The sequence below is a fragment of the Marmota monax genome, unplaced genomic scaffold (genome assembly GCF_021218885.2).
Source record: "Marmota monax isolate L192 unplaced genomic scaffold, Marmota_monax_Labrador192_F-V1.1 WCK01_AAM20220418_F8-fsc00018, whole genome shotgun sequence".
NCBI lineage: Eukaryota > Metazoa > Chordata > Mammalia > Rodentia > Sciuridae > Marmota > Marmota monax.
In genome coordinates, this window is record NW_026692201.1 from 5768152 (window position 1) to 5785223 (window position 17072).

Here is a 17072-nt window from a genome sequence, read left to right on the forward strand (position 1 = left end):
TAGCCGGCCCGAACCTGTGGCCACAAGGACACAAGTTTCCAGCCTCGAAGTAAAATGCCAAGGGCACTTACACTAGACTTGCTTTCTTTTTCTTTTTCTTTTTTTCCCTTTAGCGTAAGCAGGGCTGCATGTACACGACACGTGTACTTGTGTGTGCGCTTGAGTGAACAGTGCGTGTCCACTGCCTGCTCCCCCACATGGCAGGGCATGCCAGCGGTTGCTCAGGAGCAAAAAGCTTGCCCCAAACTCTGATTTGGAACCCACCAACCAAACCCTTTGGCAATATAGGAGATGAACGTATTTTTTTTCTGGAATGAACGTTTTCCCAGACATGTAAGTTTGCAAATACAACCAGACAATTCACCTGCGTGACTCTTTGTGGGCTCAAGGGCCAGACCCTTGCTTATTTTTTTTTCTCTGAACTTTCTCTTCTAACTAGCAGGGCCCTCAATGCAGAAACCTCAACACAAAACAATGAGGGATAACCTACCCCCTGACTGTGTATATTGCTTTTTCTTCCCTTTCGCCCAGTAGTTTTAACGGCCCCGATTAGCCACAGGGAATACAACAAGTAACATAGAAATTTTGTTTGTATGTGTTAAGTTCGTTGCTTTTTCTGATTTCTATTTACTCAGGATAAATAATCATATATCAGTTATTCAGTTAGGTGACAAGGCTAGTAATTGGAATAAAAAGAAAAAAAATCTCATCCTTATCTCTTTCTGTAACTAGATATAGCGCTAATAAGACTGCATCAATCTTATCTAGCAAATAAATAAAATAGACAAACAAACAAATTCGCCTCCAACAAGTTAATGCGGTGTATCTGAGTGGAAAGTAGATATTTTCACGCATTCTGGAGATGAGGAGTGACTTTTAATAAAATCACAAGAAAAACAAATGTAATTCTGTAAGCCATTTCTTCGAGCTGCAAGCGTTCCCCCCTCCCCCCTCTCTTCCCTCCGGGCTCCCGGGTCTCCACCGCATTTGGTACTAGGTTTAAGACTGACACTGGCTTGGCTTCTCCAGCCACTTTCCACTTGTAGTGTGGGGTAGGGGAGAGTAAGTAAGACGATTCTATATAGGTCATGAACCTTCCCCAAGCAGGATTTTTCTCTTTCCCTATCTTTCCCTCCATTCTTCGCCTTCCAGCCTGTAGCGCACCGCCTCTGGCTTCCTTTCCCTCCTTTGCTTTCACTCCTTTTTCCTCTTCCCTTCATTCTCTTTCTTGCATTTCGTCCTGCTCTTTCCAATTACTCTTTCCACTCTCCCTCTTTCTCTATTCTCCCGTCTCTCCTCCCCCTCCCTCTCCTTTTCTCTCTCCTTTCTTCCCTTCTTTCTTCTCCCTCTCCCCCCTCCTCTCTTTGCCCCCCTTCCTTGTCCCTTGTCCCCTCCCCGCAGCCCGAGTGCGGCTAATTCCGGGCGTCTATATTCACTCAATTAGAGAAATCTACAGAGAAGATCGATCTTCCATCTGCAGACATGCCAGCTTAACAAATTAGATTCTTGTTTCGTGCAGGTGATTTGGTGACAGTTGGGGAATTAGAAGTAATAAGTTGTTGTGTTTGAGCCTGGGCCCCCGCCCCCCGCCGGCGCCCCTCCCAGCCCGCGGGCCCCTCGGCCGCACCCGCCGCCCGGGCACCCCCTACCGCCCCCCCAGCCGGCCCGCGCCCGCCGCCGCCGCCGCCGCATCCCCCGCCGTAATTAGTGCTGCTGCCCTCCATGTGGGCTCGATTAAACCGTGATTTAGCCGAAAGAAATATAATTATGGCTGCAAATAAAATAATCAGCATTGAAGAGCGATTTCCTTAATGAGATGGAGCGGTTGCACGTCACGGAGTAAAGGGGTCTCATTAAGAGGTGGTAATGAGGCTTGGGTGGATGGTGCAGTTACAAAATAGCCCAACTCCTGTGCAGGCCCGGCCCGCCCTCCCGAAGTGGCGGCGGTATCTCCTTCTAGAGGTCCCGAGATGCGGCAGTCCTGGAGGTGCACCTGGGCACTCCCGGACTGGCCCCCAGGGGGCGCAGCGCCAGCCCTGCGGCCTCCTCCCTCCGGCCTGCAGCGCCTTGGCGCCTGCGGGGGGGGGCGAACCGAGGCGGCGGCTCAAGGTGATGGGGCGGCAGGGCTTCTCCAAGCTCTCACCTGCAGGTCTGCTTCGCGTCGCAGCCAAGTTTGCACAAATTTAAAGGATGCTTACACTGGAGGACCTAGGAGGGTGTGGCCCCTGCTTGGTGCTGAGGGGCAATCCAAGGAACTTCTGGGAGCAGGTGGAAGCTCTACAGGAGGACATGAGTTCAATTTGGAAAATGTCACAAAACAGGCGCTCAGAGTAGGCATAGGCTACACCTTTAAGACACCTGCTCTGGAAGGGCTTTGGGTTTCTCATTCTCTCCAAGGCATTTCCTAAACTTTATTCAAGTATTGAAAAACCCACAACTGTTCATTTTAACTACCTCATTAATAAAATCAAATTAATACAAAACTTTCTTAACTAGGTTCTTCAGGAGGGCCCACGAATTCCTTCTTTACATCAAGGTGCATACTCCCAATGTCCAGATGTGGTGATACCTCAGTATTTATACCTTATTAGATTGTTAGCCTTTTCCTTGATTCAGTTTTGTCATTTGAAGCCATTCTCAACTGGACGAGGGAACATACAGTATCCACACAACGTGAGTAAGAGAAGCTGACACACTTTCCCTTATTCATCCAACCAATACCTACTGAACACCCATATGTGCTAGGCACTGTGCTGGGTGGAGAGTGAGGTGAATGGACAGATCCTTGGCCTGGTAGAGCTGACAGTCCAGTGTGGCCATGTTTTAGCTAGTTTTTGGTTTGTTTGATTGTTTTGGTTTTGGTTTTAGCCACTGCAACTAAAAGATCTAACAAGAACAATTTTAGAGGAGGAAAAGTTTATTTGGCACTCACAATTTCAAAGGTCTCAGTCCATAGATAGCCAGTTCCATTGCTCTAGGTTCTACCTAAGACAGAACATCATGGGGGGAAAATATGGTGGAGGAAAGCAGCTCAGAACATGGCACCAGGAAGTGTGTGTCCTGGAGAGAGAGAGAGAGAGAGAGAGAGAGAGAGAGAGAGAGAGAGAGAGAGAGAGAGAAAGCTTGGTTCATCTGGGACAAAATATATACCTCAAAGACCCACTCTCAATGATCTCCCTCCAACTACACCCTACCTGCCTAGAGTTGCCATTCAAGAGTTAATCGGTTCAAGTGGAGTAATGCACAGATTAGGTTAAGGTTCTCATAACTCAATCATTTCACTTCTAAACTTTCTTGCATTAACTCACCTTTGAACTCACACATCACCTCATATCTAAACTATAACATAACAGGCCTACATTGAATTTTTCATCCATGGTGAACTGTGGCCATTAGGCATTTGCACCCTGTGACAGACAGAGATAACCCCAGAAATAGCTTAGTCTTTTTTTTTTTTTTTTTTTTTTTTTTTTGTGTGGTGCTGGGGATCTGTGTTAGCTTTTCATCACTATGACAAAATACCTGAAATAAATAACTTAAAATGAGGAAAGATTTATTTTGGTTCATGATTTCAGTCCTTGATCACTTGGCTCTATTGTTTTGGGTCTCATGGCAAGCCAGAACATCATCGTGGGACATACAAGGTGGAGCAAACCTACTCGCCTCATAGTGGCCTGGAAATAAGAAGGGAGATAGGAGGGGCTGGGGTTCCAATATATCCTCAAGGCTAATACCCCATGTGACCTAACTTCCTTCCTATAGGCCTCACTCTAGGCCTCATTGCCTAAAGCTCCCCACCAATTGCACCACAGGCTGGTGATCAAGCCTTCAACACATGGCCTTTGGGGTACATTGAAGATCCAAACTATAACAGGATCAAACTGGGATGTCATATGTGCTCAACACATACCATACCACTGAGCTAAGTCCCTTCCCCTGTTTGTGTTAGTGTGCTCTGACCCTCTTTCATCTTCTCCATCAGTATTTACTTGCCACTCAGAAACCTAGGATCCCAAGAAAGAGAATATCTGTCTTGAATCTTCGGAGTTGATGAGGGGCGTGGGTTGTGACCCAGTGGTAGAGCGCTTGCTTAGCATGTGTGAGGCACTGGGTTCGATTCTCAGCACCACACGTAAATAAATAGAAGTCCCTCAACAACTAATAAAATGTTAAAAAAAAAGGAGTTAAGAAAACTTTCTTTGAGGAGGGAAGATGGCGGCGAGGGGAGTGCATTACCCCCGTGTGCTGCTTCACTGTGTGGGAGTATGACAAGTCAGGACGGCTAAAGGATATCTTGTTAGGAATTTCCAGCAATAGTGGGGTGCGCCGGAACCTGGAGGAAGGATTTCCATCGCATGAGGATCGGCTACGGGGACTCAAACGCGAGAGGTTTGTCGCACGGAGGGTAATACTGCTTATTCAGCAAATCGCCCCGCGGCTAGAGTCTGCAAGGCGCGCTGGGATAGAGACGCAGGGTTACAGCGCTGCAGTTTCTGCCAGACGCGCAAGCACCGCACTCAGGGCTGAATTCTGGGTTCGAGACGGGGAAGGAAGCGGTCCATCTCGGTTCTCCACACCGGTCAGACCACAGAGGAGGCCAGCAGCCACCATGTTGGTAAACTGACGTCACCACACCTGTTTTTGACTGACCGCAGCTCATTCAGCCATAGAACAGGTAATTTCAGGCTGCAATTCGCCTGCGGCTTGCAGACAGATTGCTAGGGTTCAGCGCCTGGGGGCTTCTTAAAATCTGATCTTATCGGAGTGAACACGGAGCGCGGGGCGGCCAAGTCCCGGCTCCCGGAACCGTCCCGGAACCGCCCTGGCTCCGGGCTGCGGAGCCTGCGGAGGCTGCTTCTTGGACCCTGCTAATATCAGAGCAAACACGAAACACCAAGAAGCCGAATTCCAGCTCCCGGAACTGAGCCCGCGGGGACTGCTTCTTGGAGCTTACACTTATAGGAGCTTACACCGAGCACGGAGCGGCCGAGTTCCGGCTCCCGGAACTTCCCTGGACCGGGGCTAGGAGCCCGCGGAAACTGTGTCTCGGTCCGGGTCCTGCTGAGGGCAGGTCAGGACTCACCCATTGCTTGGGTTGCCTGGCAAGGGGAACGAAATGCTGCCATTCGCATAGGATACCAACATGGCAGAGATCTGATGTCAGCAGAAAGCGGTGGAGGAGAGATCTTCATCAATACCAGCGGTGACATAAGCAGTTGGTCTTCTGGTAAGGGGGGTGAGGCTCAGTCACCCGAGTCTCCTCAATTTGTCCTCGAGCCGGAGGGAAGGAGCCGGGCCGCCGCCAGCCCCCGGAGCAGGCCCAGCGGCTCGCCAGCGTGGTGACCGCGTGACCCCAATTGGAGAGGGGGCGGAGCGGAGCCGCCACCCACACCCGCCAGGTGGGCAGACCCACAACCCAGTAGTACATGGGCGTGGTAGGAGGGGCAGGGCAGAGCCGCCCTTCGCGCTTGCAAGGTAAACAGACCTGTGACAGCCTGGCGGGTCAGGCCCAGTGGCCTGCCAGTGTGGTACACACGTCACCCCAACTCGAGTAGGGGCAGAGCAGATCCTTATCCCACGCCCGGATCAGGCCCTGCCGGTGTGGTGGTCACGTGACCCCAATTGGAGTGGGGGTGGAGCGGAACCGCCACCCGTGCCCGCAGGGTGAGCAGACCAGTGATCAACCTGCAGATCAGGCCCAGGGGTCCGCAGGCGTGGTAGGAGGGGCAGGGCAGATCCGCCGCCAGCGCCTTCAAGGTAGGCAGACCTACAACAGACCGGCGGATCAGGCCCAGGAGCCTGCCGGCGGGGTACAAACACCACCCTAATTGGAGTAGGGACAGAGCAGAGTCGCCTCCCTTGCCAGGAACAGACCCAGCATCCTGCAGGCGGGGTAGTCACGACACCCCAATTGGAGTAGGGGCAAAGCAGAGCCTCCACTCGTGCCCGAAAGGTGGGCAGATCTGCGACCGACCAGCAGGACAGGCCCAGTGGCCTGCTGGTACGACAGACACGACACCCCAATTGGAGTAGGGGCAGAACAGAGCCGCCACCAGCTCCCAGAACAGGCCCAGTGACCTGCCGGCGTGGTAGCCACGACACCCCAATTGGAATAAGGAGAGAGCAGAGCCGCCGCCCGCACCTGCAGGAAAGATACGTAAGCAGTATGAAAAGACAAGGAAAGAAAGGACCACAAGCAATGCAGGTCAACGCAACTTTAGAAGAGGTAACAGCTGCAGCAGATGGAATGTCAGATAAAGAATTCAGGATATACATGCTTCAGATGATCTGGAGTATCAAGGAAGACATTAAACAGCAAAATCAGACAATGAAAGATCACTTCGACAACGAATTACGCAAACAAATCCAGGAAGCAAAGGATCAACTATACAGGGAGATAGAGGTTATAAAAAACAAGCAATCAGAAATCCTAGAAATGCAGGAAGCAATAAACCAACTTAAAAACTCAATGGAGAATACTACCAACAGAGTAGAACACTTAGAAGATAGAACATCAGACAATGAAGACAAAGTATTTCAACTGGAAAAGAACATAGACAGCTCAGCAAGACTGTTAAGAAACCATGAGCAGAACATCCAAGAAATATGGGATAACATTAAGAGACCAAACTTAAGAGTCATTGGGATACAGGAAGGTACAGAGCTCCAAACCAAAGGAATGAGCAGTCTATTCCATGAAATAATACAAGAAAACTTCCCAGACTTGAAGAATGAGACAGAATCCCAAATCCTAGAAGCCTACAGGACGCCGAATGTGCAAAATCATAAGAGATCCACACCTAGACACATTATAATGAAGATGCCCAACATACAGAATAAGGAGAGAATTTTAAAAGCTACAAGAGAAAGGAAGCAGATTACATTTAGGGGCAAGCCAATCAGGATAACAGCTGATCTTTCAACACAGACTCTGAAAGCTAGAAGATCCTGGAATAACATATTTCAAACACTGAAAGATAATGGGTTCCAACCAAGAATTGTGTATCCAGCGAAATTAAGCTTCAGGATGGAGAATGAAATTAAAACCTTCCACGATAAACAAAAGTTTAAAGAATTCGCAGCTAGAAAACCATCTCTTCAAAACATCCTAGCCAAAGTATTACAGGAAGAGGAAATGGAAAATAACAATGAAAACCAACAGTGGGAGGTAGGACAGTAAAGGGGGGGGGGAAACAATCAAAGAGGAAAACAAACAATGTTTAGTAACAGAAATAAACAAATATGGCTGGAAGAACAACCCATATCTCAATAATAACCCTAAATGTTAATGGCTTAAACTCACCAATTAAGAGACACAGGCTAGTAGAATGGATCACAAAACAAGACCCAACAATATGCTGCCTACAGGAGACGCATTTGATAGGAAAAGACATACATAGGCTGAAGGTGAAAGGTTGGGAAAAATCATATCACTCATATGGACTTCGGAAACAAGCAGGCGTGTCCATACTCATATCAAATAAAATAGATTTCAAGCCAAAGTTAATCAAAAGAGATAAAGAGGGACACTACATACTGCTTAAGGGAACCATACACCAACAAGACATAACAATCATAAATATTTATGCCCCAAACAATGGTGCAGCTATGTTCGTCAAACAAACTCTTCTCAAGTTCAAGAGTCTAATAGACCACCACACCATAATCATGGGAGACTTCAACACACCTCTCTCGCCACTGGACAGATCTTCCAAACAAAAGTTGAATAAGGAAACTATAGAACTCAATAACACTATTAATAACCTAGACCTAATTGACATATATAGAGTATACCACCCAACATCAAGCAGTTACACTTTTTTCTCAGCAGCACATGGATCCTTCTCAAAAATAGATCATATATTATGTCACAGGGCAACTCTTAGACAATATAAAGGAGTAGAGATATTACCATGCATCTTATCTGATCATAATGGAATGAAACTGAAAATCAACGATAAAAGAAGGAAGGAAAAAGCATACATCAATTGGAGAATGAACAATAGGTTACTGAATGATCAATGGGTTATAGAAGACATCAAGGAGGAAATTAAAAAATTCTTAGAGATAAATGAAAACACAGACACAACATATCGGAATCTATGGGACACATTGAAAGCAGTTCTAAGAGGAAAATTCATTGCTTGGAGTTCATTCCTTAAAAAAAGAAAAAACCAACAAATAAATGATCTCATACTTCATCTCAAAATCCTTGAAAAAGAAGAGCAAAACAACAGCAAAAGAAGTAGAAGGCAAGAAATAATTAAAATCAGAGCTGAAATTAATGAAATCGAAACAAAAGAAACAATTGAAAAAATTGACAAAACTAAAAGTTGGTTCTTTGAAAAAATAAACAAAATCGACAGACCCTTAGCGATGCTAGTGAAGAGAAGAAGAGAGAGAACTCAAATTACTAGCATACGGGATGAAAAAGGCAATATCACAACAGACACTTCAGAAATACAGAAGATAATCAAAAACTATTTTGAATCCTTATACTCCAATAAATTAGAAGATAGTGAAGGCATAGATAAATTTCTTAAGTCATATGATCTGCCCAGATTGAGTCAGGAGGATATAGAAAACCTAAACAGACCAATATCAATTGAGGAGATAGAAGAAACCATCAAAAGACTACCAACTAAGAAAAGCCCAGGTCCCGATGGGTATACAGCAGAATTTTACAAAACCTTTAAAGAAGAACTAATACCAATACTTTTCAAGCTACTTCAGGAAATAGAAAAGGAGGGAGAACTTCCAAATTCATTCTATGAGGCCAACATCACCCTGATACCTAAACCAGACAAAGACACTTCAAAGAAAGAAAACTACAGACCAATATCTCTAATGAACCTAGATGCAAAAATCCTCAATAAAATTCTGGCGAATCGGATACAAAAACATATAAAAAAAATTGTACACCATGATCAAGTAGGATTCATCCCTGGGATGCAAGGCTGGTTCAATATACGGAAATCAATAAATGTTATTCACCACATCAATAGACTTAAAAATAAGAACCATATGATCATCTCGATAGATGCGGAAAAAGCATTTGACAAAGTACAGCATCCCTTTATGTTCAAAACTCTAGAAAAACTAGGGATAACAGGAACATACCTCAATATTGTAAAAGCAATCTATGCTAAGCCTCAGGCTAGCATTATTCTGAATGGAGAAAAACTGAAGGCATTCCCTCTAAAATCTGGAACAAGACAGGGATGCCCTCTCTCTCCACTTCTCTTCAACATAGTTCTCGAAACACTGGCCAGAGCAATTAGACAGACGAAAGAAATTAAAGGCATAAAAATAGGAAAAGAAGAAATTAAATTATCACTATTTGCAGATGATATGATTCTATATCTAGCAGACCCAAAAGGCTCTACAAAGAAACTATTAGAGCTAATAAATGAATTCAGCAAAGTGGCAGGATTTAAAATCAACACGCATAAATCAAAGGCATTCCTGTATATCAGCGACAAATCCTCTGAAATGGAAATGAGGACAACCACTCCATTCAAAATATCTTCAAAAAAAATAAAATACTTGGGAATCAACCTAACAAAAGAGGTGAAAGACTTATACAATGAAAACTACAGAACCCTAAAGAGAGAAATAGAAGAAGATCTTAGAAGATGGAAAAATATACCCTGTTCATGGATAGGCAGAACTAACATCATCAAAATGGCGATATTACCAAAAGTTCTCTATAGGTTTAATGCAATGCCAATCAAAATCCCAATGGCATTTCTTGTAGAAATAGAGAAAGCAATCATGAAATTCATATGGAAAAATAAAAGACCCAGAATAGCAAAAACAATGCTAAGCAAGAAGTGTGAATCAGGCGGTATAGCGATACCAGACTTCAAACTATACTACAGAGCAATAGTAACAAAAACAGCATGGTACTGGTACCCAAACAGGCGTGTGGACCAATGGTACAGAATAGAGGACACAGAAACCAATCCACAAAACTACAACTATCTTATATTTGATAAAGGGGCTAAAAGCATGCAATGGAGGAAGGATAGCATCTTCAACAAATGGTGCTGGGAAAACTGGAAATCCATATGCAACAAAATGAAACTGAATCCCTTTCGCTCGCCATGCACAAAAGTTAATTCAAAATAGATCAAGGAACTTGATATCAAATCAGAGACGCGCCGTCTGATAGAAGAAAAAGTTGGCTACGATCTACAGTCGGTGGGGTCGGGCTCCAAATTCCTCAATAGGACACCCATAGCACAAAAGTTAATAACTAGAATCAACAAATGGGACTTACTCAAACTAAGAAGTTTTTTCTCAGCAAAAGAAACAATAAGAGAGGTAAATAGGGAGCCTACATCCTGGGAACAAATCTTTACTCCTCACACTTCAGATAGAGCCCTAATATCCAGAGTATACAAAGAACTCAAAAAATTAGACAATAAGAGAACAAACAACCCAATCAACAAATGGGCCAAGGACCTGAACAGACACTTCACAGAGGAGGACATACAGTCAATCAACAAGTACATGAAAAAATGCTCAACATCTCTAGCTGTCAGAGAAATGCAAATCAAAACCACCCTAAGATACCATCTCACTCCAGTAAGATTGGCAGCCATTATGAAGTCAAACAACAACAAGTGCTGGCGAGGATGTGGGGAAAAGGGTACACTTGTACATTGCTGGTGGGACTGCAGATTGGTGCAGCCAATTTGGAAAGCAGTATGGAGATTTCTTGGAAAGCTGGGAATGGAGCCACCATTTGACCCAGCTATTCCCCTTCTTGGTCTATTCCCTAAAGACCTAAAAAGAGCATGCTACAGGGACACTGCTACATCGATGTTCATAGCAGCACAGTTCACAATAGCAAGACTGTGGAACCAACCTAGATGCCCTTCAATAGACGAATGGATAAAAAAAATGTGGCATTTATACACAATGGAGTATTACTCTGCATTAAAAAATGACAAAATCATAGAATTTACAGGGAAATGGATGGCATTAGAGCAGATTATGCTAAGTGAAGCTAGCCAATCCCTAAAAAACAAATGCCAAATGTCTTCTTTGATATAAGGAAAGTAACTAAGAACAGAGTAGGGATGAAGAACAGGAGAAGAAGATTAACATTTAACAGGGATGAGAGGTGGGAGGGAAAGGGAGAGAGAAGGTAAATTGCACGGTAATGGAAGGAGACCCTCAGGGTTATACAGTGGAGGGGGTAGAGAGAGAGGAGGGGAGGGGAGGGGAGAGGTGGGGAGGGGGGAGGGTGGATGATGGGAAAGGCAGCGGAGCACAACAGACACTAGTATGGCAATTTGTAAATCAATGGATGTGTAACTGATGTGAATCTGCAATCTGTGTATGGGGTGAAGGTGGGAGTTCATAACCCACTAGAATCAAAGTGTGGAATATGATATGTCAAGAAATTTGTAATGTTTTGAACAACCCACAATAAAAAATTAAAAAAAAAAAAAAAAAAAAAAAGGAGTTAATTAAATATTCTTTGTGGGATGGTCTCATTTCTTTTTTTTTTGTTTGTTTGTTTTGAAAATTTATTTATTTTACAGCTCCATTGACAAGTAGAGGCTGAATATAATCACCATGTACAATGTGATGCTTTGATGTACATATACAGTGTAAATGATTACCATAAACCAGCTTTAATACTCTCATTTTAAAAGAATATTGTAAGAGGCAGCATTTTGCCTAGAGAAATGACTCCCATGTCTACCTAGTGGTGAGAAGTTTGAAAGATTATTTCTCAAAATCACTACCATCTAAATTACTGTTTTCCAGCTGATGGAAACTCTTGGATATTTTAAGAAATAACTTTTGGTGAGGGGTTATAGATCCCTTGGAAAATCCGTTGAAAGCTACAGATCTTTTCCTAGTAAAGTGTCTACAATTGCAAACAACTTTAGGGGATTCAGGCCCCTTATGAGCCCATCTATGGCCCCCAGTTTATGAAAGAGCAATATCTGGGTAAACCTTTAATATTTATGATTGTAACCTTCAGAGAAGAACTAATGCAAATCTCCAGAGGGGGTTCTATCAATAAGTCTGAATCTAGGGAAGATCCAGGTTGATAATCAGAAAGAAATTGTCAAACCAGTAAGTTCCAAGAAAATAACTGGTTGGAAGATGCATACAGTTGAATAAATTCATCTTCCATCTGACTTAAATATAAGTTGATATTAATCTAAATCTGCATTAAAAATTTCCACATTGCAAAGAATTATAAGGAAACCTGTGTTGATAGCAGGCAACTCTTGCCCAAAAATACAGGCCCTGGGCAGCGGAGGAGAGCAGCTCACACAAATGGTGGATTTTAAATAAGCAAACCTTGCCCTGAATGGAGGTGCAAGTGAATGTGATTAACATTCACAAGGAGTGAAGGGTGATTGAAAGTCTGTCTTAAGCCCCCTAAAGCCCCCAAATCCAGAGCTTAAGCTAATTCTCTCATTCACTGCCCAAAGGCATTTTACACTTTAGGACCTGAAAGCCTGCCACAGGGCTGCCTTCGCCACCCTCCCATGCTTTCCCAAGTTGCCAACATATGGAATTGGAGAGTGTTTTCTGCACAGGAGAATATTCTTTCCTGGATGCTTTACAACATGGATTTACTCCCCACTCCCTTAATTTTCAAGAGGTCCCCAAGTTACCATTAGGAAAGATGTTGACTTTCCCATATATATTCTTCTGGCACAACCTTTTTTACTCCCGTGGAGCTGCTGCTGTAGGTATGGAAATGGGTATTAGCTAGGATACATGTTTGGGCTATTGGAACAGAGACCCTAAGTTAGAGAGGCTTAGAACAGATAGAATTTTATTATTCTCTCACATAACAGCCTATGCAAAACAGAGATTCTAAGACTGCTGATGGGACAGCTTTAAAATGTTGGGAACCCAGCCTTCCTCATTGTTTCCCTGCCTTCTTTAACATTTGCCATCCATCTTGTGGTCTAAGGTGGCTGTTCCTGCTCCTGCCATCACCTCTACATTTTGGGCAGCTGGAAAAGGAGATGAAGAGGAAAGCTTATTCCTTTTTTTTTTTTTTAATAAGGGCATGGCTCAGAAATGCTTTTATTACTTCCTCTCACAATGCATTGATCAGATTTAGTCAGAGGGCCACACCGACCTCAACAGAAACTGAGAACTGAAGTCTTTGCTTGCACTAGTTAAAACATGAGAGTGGAGGCTCCCAGCTCTCCTGCTCTGGGGTGGACAAAGCTATGATCTTCAATCTTCAGCATGGCCTCTACTTATGATTGGCCTCATCCTTACTCTTCAGCAGTATTTGTACTGAAAGATTCATGTGTGTGGAGAAGAGAAGGGGTAGAAGGCAGAAAGTGGAAGTAAAGAGGCCAGTTAGGAGCCAACACAATAATCAAAGGGAGACATGGTACTTGCTTAGATAAGAATAAGAGCAGTGGAGGAAGTGCTAAGTGGTTAGAATCCAGAAGTATGTCTTAGCAAGTCTAGGATTTGTTCTAAAGTGTGGGGTATGAGAGGAGTCAAGCTTCATACAATCCATTGCTGATTTATTGACCACTCATTCATTCACCAAATGGTTTCTGAGCACTGGCTGTGAGTCAGCACCAGACAGGAACCAATGGATATGATGGGTGTAGTCATACCAAAGAATTAACAAAGGTAGACAGCAGATAAATAAATCAAATATGATGTGTAGTGTAAACGTAAGTACAAGAGGCTTTGCCATAATAACTTGAGGAAACTTACTTAGTCTGGAGTCTGGGAAGTGATGTCATAGCCAAGATAGGAAGGATGCATAGAAAATGCTGGGACATTGAGACCAGATGGGGGCAAAGGGCAATGACATTCTTGTAAAGGAATTGCTGCAGTCCAGATTTCCTCCGTGGTTTCATGTTGTCTTCTGGGGATAGCAGATGAAAGCTTAGGCCATGAAGTCAAGAACCCTGGACTTAGTTCATGCTGTCTCTTTGAAGAGAAAATGCCTTTTAAAGTTCAAGCTAATTCAATTCAACCATTTGTAGGTTCTGAGCCAGGTTCCCAGCCCAGAAAATCATTGTCCATGGTACAATTTAATTGAGAGCAGAAATAAAACCAAAGTTGCTGAGTTTTAGGAAATACAAAGTCATTCTTCAAGAGGACAGTCTAAAACTAAGAGGATTTCAACAGGAAAAGATAGGTGATGAGAGGTGATATTATCAAAATCTACACAACTCAAGGAAATGATAAGAGAGTAAATATGGATTAGGAGACAAACTACAACCTTCAATGAAGACAAAAGAAAAAAAAAGTCCTTTCCACAGGAAAGGTCACATCCATGGGAAAGTAAACTTGTGTAATCCATTTTCTCTAAGAGGTGGTAAAAGTACAACAGTTACAACGGCGATTTAAAAAATAGCAATGAAACCAACTATGGTTTAAATAAGGTAGAGGTTTATTTTTCTTTCATTTCATGATCCATAGGTCATAAATCCAGAACTGTTATGGTAGTTCTATGGTGTCAGGGCTCCAGCCCCTTCTATCTTGTTATTCTATCTGCCAGGGTGTCTACCTTGTTCATGTTATCGAGGAAGGGTCACCATCATGTCACACTCCAGTCAGCACAAAGGAAAAGGGGGCAGAGTAGTGTGTCCACCTTCCTTTAAAACTGTAGCCCAGAAGTTTCACATATCACTTCTGCTAGTCCCATTGACCAGAGCTTGGTCACCCAGCTATAAAAGAAGGTTGGGAAATAGCCTGTATCCTGGATGGTTGTGTTCTAGGTAGGTAATAATAGGGAATTCTAGTAATAAGAGAGAGAAAGTGAGAACAGGTTACCAGGGGTTCCTTTTCTGACCTTTCCAGAACTTCCAAGGTTAGTTCTTGAAAGGCCATTTCCAGGAGCGTGTGTGGACATGGACATCAGAATCATAAATTTCCCTTCCTTCTTTGGGTTCTTTCACTTTAGTTCCTGCTGGTACCCAGTTGCTCTTACCTCCTGGCTGGAGCAAAGATCAACATCTTTCCCTGGGATTCCCTTAGCCAAGGCTGAACAGTGCTTTCCAGGAATTTACTATAGATGTGAAGAGGACACAGATCAACACAGGAACTATAGGTCACTCAGGAGCTTCCCAGGTCCAAAAGCCCAAGATATCTATCAACTCTCCCTCCCTCTTGTCTAGCAGATATAATCCAACCTTCAGCATCTTGATCATAGCTCTCATTCCTGGTTTCCAGTCTGTCTCTGCAGGATGGGTACTTGCTTTAATATCTATCCCTCAGGAACTTTCTGCAGTATGGCCTTCATCCCTGGGTAAGAAGCCCCTGGCTTTAGATGGTCACAGTTAGACTTTCTCTAGCTGCAACCTGCACAGAGACTGTTCTTGCCCCTACAGAACACCTGGAGCTTCAGAATTTCTTACCCAACAGTTCTGTTCCTGCTTCCTGGGTGTCTTTGGGTGTCTCCTACATTTGTCCTCCTGCATACCTTTAGCCCTAAGAGGAAGCTATTTGTGGTGAGATGTGGGTTGATCCTGGACAAGTGGGCAAGGGTGATCACTTGTGCATGTGGTAGATCCCTTGCTCAGCTTGATAACAGCTGGTGGGCAAGTCTGGAGCTGGGGTATGGGGCTCCCAAAATAATAAATTTAAACTTGAAATTCCAGATTATTATAAAGATATATTTGTCAAGATAAAATTATAGGACATATTTCATTTAGCAGTTCGTCAGCTTGATCTATAATTGGAAAATAGTTCAACATATAGCATGCAGACTTCTATTTGTACTCTTGCTTCAGATCCTGACTGATTGGCTACCTGTTTTGTTATCTTTGAAGTCACTTCTTCTCCACAGCCCACACATGTCATTTCCAACCTATGGCCAGGGAGGTTGTGAAGGAAGGTCACCACCAATATGCACTCACCAGCCTTTTGCTTTTCCTTAGACTCACCGATCTTGTTCTCACCTCACTTGGGACCATTGTTCCTTGTTCTTTGTTTCTTTTTCTTGAAATACTCCGGACTTTTACATGGTTATTTCTCTCCATTCAGGTCTCTGCTCCAATGTTAGCTCTATGGAGGGTCTCACCCTAACGTCCTCTCCCAAACCTAAAAAGAGCATCTGAAAGTGTCAGATATATCAGTAATTCTTCATCCCTTACCTTGCTTTGTTCTTTCAGCATAGCACTTACTGCCATCTGAAAGTGTGCTTATTTGTTAATGGCTTTTTCTCTAAGTAGACTGCAAATTCTACAGGGTTGAAACTTTGTGTCTCATTATCCCCAGAGCCTTGTACAGTGGCTGATGTATAATCATGTTCAAAAGTGTTTGTTGAATGAAAGAAAGAATGAAGTAATGGTCTAGTTGTGTAACAGCAGATGGGGATCAGAATTCCTGATTTAAATTCAGCTTAGTAAGCAACTGAAATTTGAAGCAAGTTCATTATCACTGGAATTTATAGCATCCATTCAGGATGGGGCCATCTTGACCTGCTCACATGTGTAGCAGTCCATAGGACAGTGGACATTTGCCTGGTTGTGAGGGGTTAAAATGGTCCTGTTGCTAAAGACTCCAGTGTAACGTTTGTGAATGAAGTTGGGTTTTCTCCTTTCTTTCTCCAGCTCTGTGCTCAAGTTCTAGCCCTGGAAGGTAGCTGAATACAGAGACTGTCTTGTGACTCATTGGTGATGAGAGACTCAGTGTTTGAACAGGGGACTGAGTTGAAATTTGCTATAGTCAAAATCAAGGATGCTAAGTGAAGGGCCCTCTACTGTCAGAGCTAGAAGAGTCCTTAGAGATTATTGCCTAACGTTTCCAGTTTTCAAGATGAGTACCTGAGATCCAGAGTGACCAAGGTGCCATAATAGCTTATGGAAATAAGAGCTGGGGCTCAGGCTCCCCAGCCCCCAGATCTGTTTCCATGCAGATTAACCCTGCTAGATTTCATAAAAACCTTCATGATTGGTATGAAATTTCTGTTGCATATTAAGTATAGTAAACACTTATTTTAAAAGTCCCTACTTGCAGATTTTCTCTAAATGATCTGTAATATGGGGATAATCCTAGTACTCACCTCATATGGTGAGGTGATATTTTAAAAAAATATTTATTAGTTG